The sequence below is a fragment of the Vanellus vanellus genome (assembly GCF_965231255.1).
Source record: "Vanellus vanellus genome assembly, chromosome: 20".
NCBI lineage: Eukaryota > Metazoa > Chordata > Aves > Charadriiformes > Charadriidae > Vanellus > Vanellus vanellus.
In genome coordinates, this window is record NC_138925.1 from 7,966,254 (window position 1) to 7,976,575 (window position 10,322).

At 41.0% G+C, this 10,322-nt stretch overlaps 1 protein-coding gene and 1 long non-coding RNA gene across 5 annotated transcripts in view; one reads left to right on the forward strand and one right to left on the reverse strand.

The window, feature by feature from the left end:
* The window catches only part of GNB1 (G protein subunit beta 1), a 46,529-nt gene extending 39,468 nt beyond the window's left edge, over positions 1 to 7,061 (reverse strand). For 3 of the 4 annotated variants that reach the window (XM_082493708.1, XM_082493710.1, XM_082493707.1), the window contains exon 1: positions 6,470 to 7,061. The gene's annotated coding sequence lies outside the window, so the exon portion shown is untranslated. Of the gene's footprint in view, positions 1 to 5,659; positions 5,745 to 6,469 lie in introns of those variants that run through there. The other variant, XM_082493709.1, reaches the window with a different exon arrangement.
* LOC309680182 lies at positions 6,001 to 9,548 on the forward strand. The gene is made up of 3 exons (XR_014269887.1): positions 6,001 to 6,107; positions 7,780 to 7,878; positions 9,406 to 9,548. It is a non-coding gene; the product is annotated as an uncharacterized lncRNA (long non-coding RNA).
* Positions 9,549 to 10,322: the final 774 nt, after the last annotated feature.

Sequence of the window (10,322 nt, forward strand, 5' to 3'; positions counted from 1 at the left end):
TCATCGAGTTCTAAATACTATCTATGACAATAATTTGAAGATTTAGGCTGTCTTTACCACTGTCAAATTACAGAACTACCTTATATCTTGTCCTCCTTTAAGCTCTCTCAGATCACCTTCAAGTCTTCAGCCTCATTTTCACTTATCCATTATTAGGACTCCAAAACAGACACAGCACAGAAAAGAACTAATTTTAACCCTTCAGTCCCACCAAATAATAATAAAAAAACCCCTATAGATCTTCTCTTCATAAGTCTCTGACAAGTGACAAAAATACCTTATTTTCAACAATTCTTAAGCCAAATACACTTCAAAAAAATAATTTTAAACAAATCTACCCATGTATTCAAGCCAGCAAGAAATCTAAGAGATCTTGATATTATCTATAGATTTTGCTTGCCCACAAGCCCAACAGGGCTCAGACTCACGAGCACTGTTCCAACACTAGCTGACCCACAGGAGTCATCTATATGCATCCTTTCAGCCTACATTGCGTTTGAGATATTGGGAATTATTTGGTCGCCCATGAAAGAGGGCTATGCTTATTTGAATAACCTTGAATTTATCTGAAGAGTGCAGGCATGGATAATTGCCACGGGATAGCTGACAGAGGGTAACCTATTCATTAATCCAAAGCCAGGTCTTCTGAACACCTGCAACATCTGCTAAAGCATTCCTATTTTAAACCTGCTATAGTTATTTGTACTGGATTTCAACAAGACTTAAATCTGGCAACCTCTAAACAACTGAAGTATTTGCTTCATAACTGCTTTCTCAAGCACTTATTTCTGTGTCATGTCATTCCCCCCTGTTCCCTCAATGACCAGGCACTTGACATTTTAGTTCAATGTCTAACATTTTGTGGGGGATCCTTATTTTCTGCGACTTTAAAAATTTTGAGAACCAAACAACTGAGTGCTTGGGCCAGTACTGAAAATCCTGGACTGAATTTAAAGTTATGATTTCCAAGACTCCCTACAAATTACACTTCCATGATGTCCCCCCCAAAAAAGGGGTTTTTGGCTTACACACACAAATTATCACGTAGGCATCTAATTACAGCATCCCCAGTAATACTGAGCATAAGATATACATAGCAAGCAACATCATCTCTTAGCTGTTTCCAGACTGCATGCATGAATACTGTCACGCCATTATTCTTTAGCTGGGTTCAAGAAAGAAGACTCCTGGCTGTCTAAGAATATACTGGGCAAGGCAAACGTTATCGCCTGTACCTAGTACACCCAAGGTTCCAACTGCAATCTTCCAGACAAGCAGAAATATTTCATTGTATTTCAAGAGACTAACAATCATAACACCTTCTATACCACTCTAATAAATGCAATGTACACAAGCATTTAATACAAATTAATGTAGTCTTACAAGATATTAATTGTCAAGAACACATTTTAGAAGATAACCTGTTAAAAAAAAGGCCAAGAGCATCTGATCTTTATGTTCCTAAAAGTACTAGTAAATGTGCGTTTTTATTCAAAGGCTAACCACCTCCTTTCTCTCTACTTAGAAATCTTCTAGTGCTTTAATAAAAATGCAGTATTCTGCTTCAAAACCTATTTTGGAGTGTCCATATTTTTGTACTAGGAAGTCTTCCACGGTAATTTACATTGATTATTTTGGCATCTAAAGTAAAGGTACTGTTCATAGCCAGCTCAAAGCTTTTAAAAACCTCTTAACGTTCTGCTGAACTACCAGTTGGCTCAAGTATCTATGGATTCTGCATACATTTCTGTTTGGTGAAAAACAAATCCATGCACACAAAATCCCCAGCACACTAGACACCCTGTGAAGAAATAATAAATTGAGATACTATGTTAAATAGAAACATAGGGGCTTGGAGGTATTTTTGTTTTTTATCACGACCTTGGCTAATACTAGTTCCAACATTATCAGTGGGTAGAAAAAAAAACATTTTGAATGGAATATGTATTCTTTTCATTTTGAGTGTGCACTTTGAGCAATCAAGAGACTCCCTTAAAAAAATTTCCACTTTATCTTCAATCACATGCTTAAGAAACATTTCATTAACACAAGCTAGTTGCTTTCAAGGTTATAGATTTTTTCCCAACATAGCCAGTAAAATACTGTAAAAATAAATAAATAAATATATATATATATATATAAATATACCCCCCCAAAATACTGGCATGAACATAGGCATTAGAGACTCCAAAGACGACTCACCTATGCATAATTCAACCGCCTGAATGCATGATTTCTCATTTCAACTTGCTGGTAACAAACTAGCGCTAAATGCAATTCTTGAAACAATACGGTATGCCATATGGCTAAAACTGGATATTAAAATTGAGAATATCAATTACCAATCCACTAATGCTGAGAGCCAAAATCCATGGACAGTAAGAATTTAATCCAATTCACTGACTAAAACATGAGCTGAGCCTGACATACAGAAGACAAATCTACTGCTGGTTTCACTGAAAGCAAGTAACTCCATTTTTTTTTATTGCAATAACTACAAAACTAACGAAATGTAACACTTCCTTAACATTCCTAACTACAGCAACAGGCATCACAAGAATCTGCAAAAGCAACACAAGTTTCATATGAATTGGCATCTTGTTTCACACTGATTGGGAAATCATAACTAAGTAACTATTTAAGAAGAAACAGTTATAGTTGTTTTGCACATGACCAAATTGAAGCCTCCCTCCAAAGCACCAGGAAGTTATTACACTCTGCCCCAACCAACATCTTGCTTAATTTCAGGAAAAGACATCCTACAAACACAAAAGATATATATTTCTACTATAATTAAAGGATCCTGAAATTAATTGTATTAATTGAAGGATTTTTTTTTTATTCTAAGTGTATTAGTTTAATTGTTCTAGTTTTAAAAAATTTTAATAGGTGTAGAGTGTTTATTCTTGGATGATATTATGCTACACAAAATTCTACACACTTCCTAATTATACAAAACTTTATTGGTTGCTTACATAAGAGGAATTCTCATTAAGTCTAAATACAACATTTTCAGATTTCCATGAGGTATGGAAGTGATTTAAAGACTGTTCTGCTAGGATTTACTGTGGAATTCTAACTTTACATGTCGAAGATTTCATGGTAGGGTGTTTGCTACGTACTGACCTAGAAGCTGCAAGGACTGGACAAGGATAAATACAATTTATCTTCCCCAATACAGAATCCCACTTCACCCTACTGCTTTCTGATCCTGCAGTGAAAGGCTAAAGTACTGGTAACAAAAAACCTGCACAACTAGTTTCAAGTCTATCAGCACATTAAAAATACCACCAAATGGAACTAACAGGTTACTGGACAAGTATTCTTGATTTAAAAGTGTTCTTGATATACTACAGGAGTAAAATGCATTCAGCTACTTTCAGGGGCAGTTTTTTGCTTAAAAAAAAAAAAAAGAAAACACCGACCCCCCCCCCCACACACACACACAAACAACAAAAAAAAACCCACCATAAAAACCCCACCCCAAAAACCCAATACAAGCCTCAACTGCAAATTAGCTCTTCTGCTTCCTAGCTTCCTTCTGTATGAACTACAGCTGGGCTATTACAGTAAACTAACAAACAACTGATTATATATTAAGTCATAGATAAACAGCACCAAAAAGGTTGATATTACCAAAGGTTTGGAGGTCTTTTGAATACAGGAGACATAACAAGCATTTCTTATTTAACTTCCTGGGTAGTATATTATTTTAAGCCTGAGTTCAGTATATTGAATATTAACCAACCTATTTTATTTAAGCTACCAAAGTTAAGAAGCTTGGCACTATAGCGACATATCGTAAAAGTTACAAACTGGAAGTCCATTTTACTTAAAAGATACTAAAAACTACACATAAAAGGCTTTAGACATTTGTAATGTCAGTTTAAAGTACAATACTTCAGACACAGAAGTGTTTTAATATCCCCAAACCCTTTCTTATTCTTTCCCATAGAAAGAACGGTTACCTAGAGTATGACAATAATTCTGGGTCAAAAGTAGTTTTAAAAGCCTCCACAAATCTGTAGCATTCCGAAGCTGATGGGAGACTCTTTTGTATCACAGAAAGATAACTGTCTGCACAGGGTCTGAGCATTACCTGTCTAGCAGAGAGCCAGCAACAGTACACAGCCCCAGCAGAGTCTTTGTATACCTGTGCTCTAGGTTTAAAAGACTGTTTTACAGCAACAGGCTTAATAAAAACCAAGAACATTTCGATGGTATTAAGCAGGCACTGCAAGGTATAAAAGAAAATCATGTCACCCCTTTATCCAGTAAGAGCCTATGTGAACATTTCAATAGAACTATTTACTCCTCCCACCTAGTTCCTATCTGGAGAAGCTCACAAAAATGAAGAAAAAAAAAAACAACACGGATTTCATGCAACAATCTTCCAAATGCTCCTCTTACTCTGACACCAAAATAAAAAGAAAGCAAAGAGAACAAGAACGTAAATCTAAAACACAATTACGAAATAAGATCTAGTTTGGCAAAGCTGTGGTGAGGAGGAGTTGAAAAATGAGAGCTGCCTTGCTGCAAACGCCATCTTGTTGCAGCTATTGGGCCCAGGCACAGAAAGATCCATTCATTCACAGCAAAAAGAAAATCAAACACACACCCTGGCTAATCTGCAGTCACCAAAACAACTACACTATTATCACCCCTTCTCCTTCTCCTCTCCTAAAGCACACAAGGGAAAAAAATAAACTCCGATCTATTACATTTAGAACAAATTTAGATCTTGATATATCATCTTCGTTTTCTCACATGTATTTCACATACACATCGACAGCATTTTGTCTTGATTCACATCCTTGTGTTTAGGAGATCAGCTTAAAATATGGGATAAATCTCTCATGATTAGGTGTGGATGTTTTACAGCAGCAAAACGTTTAAATTTGCAGTCTTAAATCACCTCTCCAAGTTGAGCCAACTATTCTCAAAAACTGTTTCAATAATCACTTAAGCCTCGCATTTACAGCCCTTTCCTCCTATTTTCTACTGTGGAGACAATACATAATAACGTGGCAGTCGGCATCCTAGAAAAGATGCTTATTTAAAATAACGACTCCCAACCATGACCGTGTTGGAGAATAATGAAATATCACATTCGTTAAAATTTCAGTTCATCTTCAGGAATGATAAATTGACATCTTACAACAACCTCTATATCATTCTGATTTTCTTCTAGACAAGATTTATTATTTTTTTTTAATAAAACGTCTCATCTCTTTCATATTTACATACAAGACTTTACATCTCTTCATTTCCTAAAAAGCTGAAGAATTAAAAATCCTACACCTTAAATATCCCTTCTACAGATAAAAAAAAAAAAAAAAAAAGATAAAAAATACTGAAGTCCTTTCAATAATAAGCTGGGAATTGAAAAAATATTTTTAACAACATTTCCGAGGAGAAAACTCCATTTTTCTATTGTAGCAAACACCCTCCATGATCTTCATTATTGCTGCTACGGGCACACAAAAACATGCAGCACCGTAATACAAGGGGGAACAACAGATATGCTGCCCAAATCCATCCTCGGTTCTGATTTTAAGGAGAACAATACCTTCCCTGCCCCTCCCTCCCCCAGCAGACACAGCACCAACCCCATCTGCGAGCCCTTCGCCGGACTGGGGGCTGCTGGAAGCAGGCTTACCCTGTTTGTCTCACCCCCGTCTCCTCTTAATCAGTTTTCCACCATTACAGCAGACACAGCATAGCTTTTTTTTTTTTTTTTTCCTTGAATCTCTCTCCAAATATTCCCTCTGCTGGCTGGATCGCTGGGGGAACTCGCCTTCTGTATCTTAACGCGTACAAGAAAACACCCCAAACCGTCTAACAGAGACCACTACGGCGTAATTATAATTAAAAATGGAACCCCGCAAGATCCAAGGTCTCCTCCCTTTTCGCCTTAAAGCCTTCAAGAGGGAATCAGTCCCACCCCCACCTTTTTCTCCTCCTCCTCCAGCTACAAACACACTTCTTTTTTAGGGGAAGCTGGAGCACCGAGGAGGTGGGGAAGCGCGGGGGAGGGGGGCCGTTTCCCACCCCGCCATGCGAAGAGGTGGACAAACCATGAGCCGCCCTTCTCTCCTGAAGAACGGGTGGGCGCGGAGGAGGAGAAGGGAGGGGGGGGAAGGCCCAACCCGGTGCCCAGGCGACGGGAGAACGGCGGGAGCGGCGGAAGGGGAGGCCGGAGGGAAAGGAGAAGTGCGGCAGCGGGGAGGAAGAGCGGGGGAGGGGAGCGGGGGACGGGCGCAGCCGCGCAGAGGAAGAGGGAACCGGGGATGGGGGGGGGGGGAGGGAGGGGGGAGACGGGGCCGCCGCCGGCGGGAAGATGGCCTCAGGGTGGGGCCGGGGGCTCTGCGAGCCGGGAAGGCGGCGAGGCTTTTGTACCGACACCACCACCACCCCCACCACCACCCCCGTTCCCCGCCCGCCCCCTTCTCTCCCCTCAGACGGTTACCTGCCCTTCCGGCCGCTGCTCATTAACCGGGCCGGTACGTCGGTCGCCCGCGGCTCCTGCCCGCGTCCCGCCGGCCTGGGGAGGGGAAGGGGGGCGGAGGATGAGGCGGAGGAGGAGGAGGAGGAGGAGAAGGAAGGGGAGCCGCCCGCGCTGTGCCCGGCTGGTCCCGGGGAGGCAGCAGCGCCGGTCGGGGGAAGCGGAGTGGGAAGGAGGGAGGGAGCCGCGGGGGAGGGGGGTGTCGCTGGGTCTCGACTCCTCCTCGCACGCCGGGTGCCCGCTCAGCTCCCCGCAGCCATCGGGAAGCGAGAGCCTGGGCGCGGTTAACCTTCCTCTCTTCCCCCCCGCTCTCCCTCCCTTCCACCCCACCCCGCCCGTGCTGCCCGGCCGGGAAACCCCGGCTCAGCTCCCAGCCCCGCCCCGCCGCCGGCACCGCCCCGCCGCCGGCAAAGGCAGGCCCCGCCGCGCCGGAGGCCTCGCTGCCTCGACGAGGGAGCCGCCAGCAGGGCCGCGGCCGGGCTGTGCTGTGCTGTGCTGTGCGCGCTCACGGGCGGGCAACGCCCTTCCAGTCAGCCCGTCTGGCGGGAAACGGGGGGGGGGGAGGAGGGAAGGCGCGGGCCGGCCGTCTGCCGCCTCCCGCCCATGGCGGCGGGCTCAGCCCCGCTGCCCAGCGCTTCCTCCCCGAACGCGAACAAAGGCCGCGGGCGGTGAAGGAAAGGAAGGCGGTGAGGAGACGGGGGGGGGGGGGGGATGGTGATGTTTCGCTTTTTGCCCCGCCGCGCCCAGGCCGCAAACACGTCTTTAAAAGCCTGGCGTGAACAAAGGAAAGAGGGGAAAAAAAAAACCAAAAAAAAACCAAAAAAAACCCCACCACACCAAACCCACAAACGGCGTTATTTAAGTAGAGAATCTCCCAGAGAGAGCCGGAGGAGCAGATAACCCTTCAGTGGTGTTGAACATAAGAACTCGGGGCTGCCGAGCGCGAGGAGTAAGGGTGAGGGCCCGAGGTCTTAAATACCCGGGTAAGGTGAGGGCCGGAGGTCTTAAAACTCCACTCACAAGCAGTAAAAGCTTTTGCGTTACCATTTTTACCTCAGGAAATCGACGAGTGACGATTCAGTAGGCTTACAACCTATTTTCTCTAACGCCGCTTGTAAGGGTACTTGGGTGGCCAAAGTTTCCAGAGCCACCTTTTCATATTCCTCTCACGGGATGAGCATCCATATCCGCTCTGGAAGGCGTTGCTGAAAAAAGCAATTTAAAAAAAAAAAAAAGGGGGGGGAATTAAAAAAAATGCAATTTCTGTTTTACAGACTGGGCCTCACATAGGCCAGGCAGGACAGATGTTACCAAGATGGAATCATTTCACACCAGCGCACACATACTAAAATGTTATTACTTAAAAATGGAAAGTAAGTATGCATACAGTATTGCATTGCATCAACAGGTCTAAATCTGGGGGGGTGGGGGGGGGTTAAGAGGTGAGATTACCTTACTACCCAAGTAGGTTTACAATAAAAAATAAAAAAAAATGCACAGCATTATAGAAAATTTTGAATTAAAAACATCTCCAGAAAGAGTATGTTGTAATAAATTAAAAACCAAAAAAGTTAGAGACCAATACTTTTTCTGCATACCCTTCCCCTAGTAGTTGCTTGCTTGTCCGGAATTTAAAACAAACTGTTACTTGCTTTCTGGGAAGGTCGGTGTGGTTACCTGTAATTAGTAAGAGAAAGAATAGGTTTGCTAATTAAACTGTAGGAAAGTGGGTTGGCTATTATTCAGGTTGTCTGCAGCTATTAGATCTTGGTGTGGTTAAGCCTTTGTTTTGTAATAATCAAATGTTTGTTTTTAAATAACATATATGCTGTGCTAAAGCTTGAATTCTTCACGCTGGGATTCACAAATCACAAAATAAGAAATTTACTGAAATTAGAATAAAGGGTTCTTGAATTATAGTCCCAAATTGCTTATCTTCTGTTCAGTAACTGTGAGGAAACAATTTCTGTTCCACCCCTGAAAGAAATGTGCATGCATGTGCATTGTGGACAGGAATTACCCCATTAAAATCTGTGGAACCACATGTATGCAGGTCGGGGATGTTCTTTGGACTGGGGGCTAGAGATTCACCTAGCATTCCTACCTGCAAAATACTGATTAAACGTAAGCGCTTAAGAAACACTACAAGTTTATTAGATATTTGCAAAGTTTTCTAGAGATTTCAAAAGCAGTTACACACATTACTGCAATATTTAAGTCAAAAAATCTCAGGGAGATTTGTAATAGGCAAGTTGGATAATTTTTTTTAATTTTTTTTTTTTTTAGTTAAAGATTGCTCTTATGCATAGCAGAGATTAAAAAGCCCTTTTGGGGATACACCACAATTTATGTGTAAAAGAATGACCACTTACTACATCAGGGGAGAAAAAAAAGTGCGTTACATAAAGGATTAAAAAAAGAAAAAGAAAAAAACTTTTTTTTGCTAATGAAAATTTGTAAGTCTTAAAAGACTGGAAATTTTCAGCTAACACTGGATCACGCAGAAGAAATTTGTGTAACTAACAAAAATAATATTCTGAGGTTTGTAACAAATAGTAAATAACATTTTGTCTCTTTGAGAGAGTAGTGGCATGGATATTTTGTTATTGGGCTAGAAGATTTGTTGTGTAAATTAACTGTATGTAATGCATGCATTTTTCCCATTGCACATGCCTTGTCATACAAATACTTACTGCTTTTCTTCCTTATAATTATCTCACATGCTTTTAGTAGTGGGACAATTATAGTACCTAAATGTGTTTTGTTTTTTTTTTTAAATAAAGTACTCATTCAGATCTTATCCTTTCCTAGGAATCTCTAATTTTTTTTTTTTTTTTTTTGCATTCTAATTTTTATGTGTTCTCTGTTTTATGAGAGCTAAAGGGAATTTCTGTCCACAGGTCTGTGCTCTGCCCTCTCTTTAAATCCATGGAATTTGGGTAAGGAGACTGGACCAGCCAAATGTGTTTATACATGCTGAGCATAACCACATATACACATAACTAATTTTTCACCACACCTATTCTTTTGTAAAAATACAACTGTTGCACTAGTTCCTGTTTCTGATCCAGTAACTTAATTATATCTTATTCTTCAGTGAAAAATTTGATTGATATATAGTTATACTGCTGGTTCAAAGAGGGATTATGAAGATTGGAAATGGTTGTTTACAGGGTGGAGAGATGTTTCAGGTGGGGTGGGTGTGGTTTTTTTGTTTTGTTTTATAAATCTCACTGCACAAATCAGTTTTGCTGCATTTTAAAATCTTTCAGAAGAAACACACATTACTGTGTGCAACACAGTGTTTAATTCTGATGTCTTCATATAGTCCTGTGCTGGAAGCTACCATATATGCATTATCTTTATTTTTCACATTTCTTTTTGATTTTTTAATCTTCATTTTTTTTGTATGTGCACACAGATACAGACAGAAACTGTCCTAGATTGTAGTATTCAGTGCAAGAGTGTGCAAATCACCAGAAATAAGTGGACTCAATGCATGAGTTTATCTGTTTCCAGATGTTACAAAAATATTGTTTGTAAACTGAAAATTTAGCTGAAAATATCTGCTCATACCTGATGATCTGATATACATAATTAACAATCCCAAATATTTGTGTTTTTTCATTAGTCCATTTTGAAGTAGCGAGCATAGCCAAAGCAAATTAAAATAACTGAAATAGATGGGAAATGTGACTCTCAATTTCACAAAATAGTGAAACTTCTCAAACCTGAGGCTTCCACGTATGCTAGGACTAGGTCAGCTAAAGCAAAAATAGAAGTTTTTCTCCTGAAGCTTGGTTTAGATCTAAAGAAA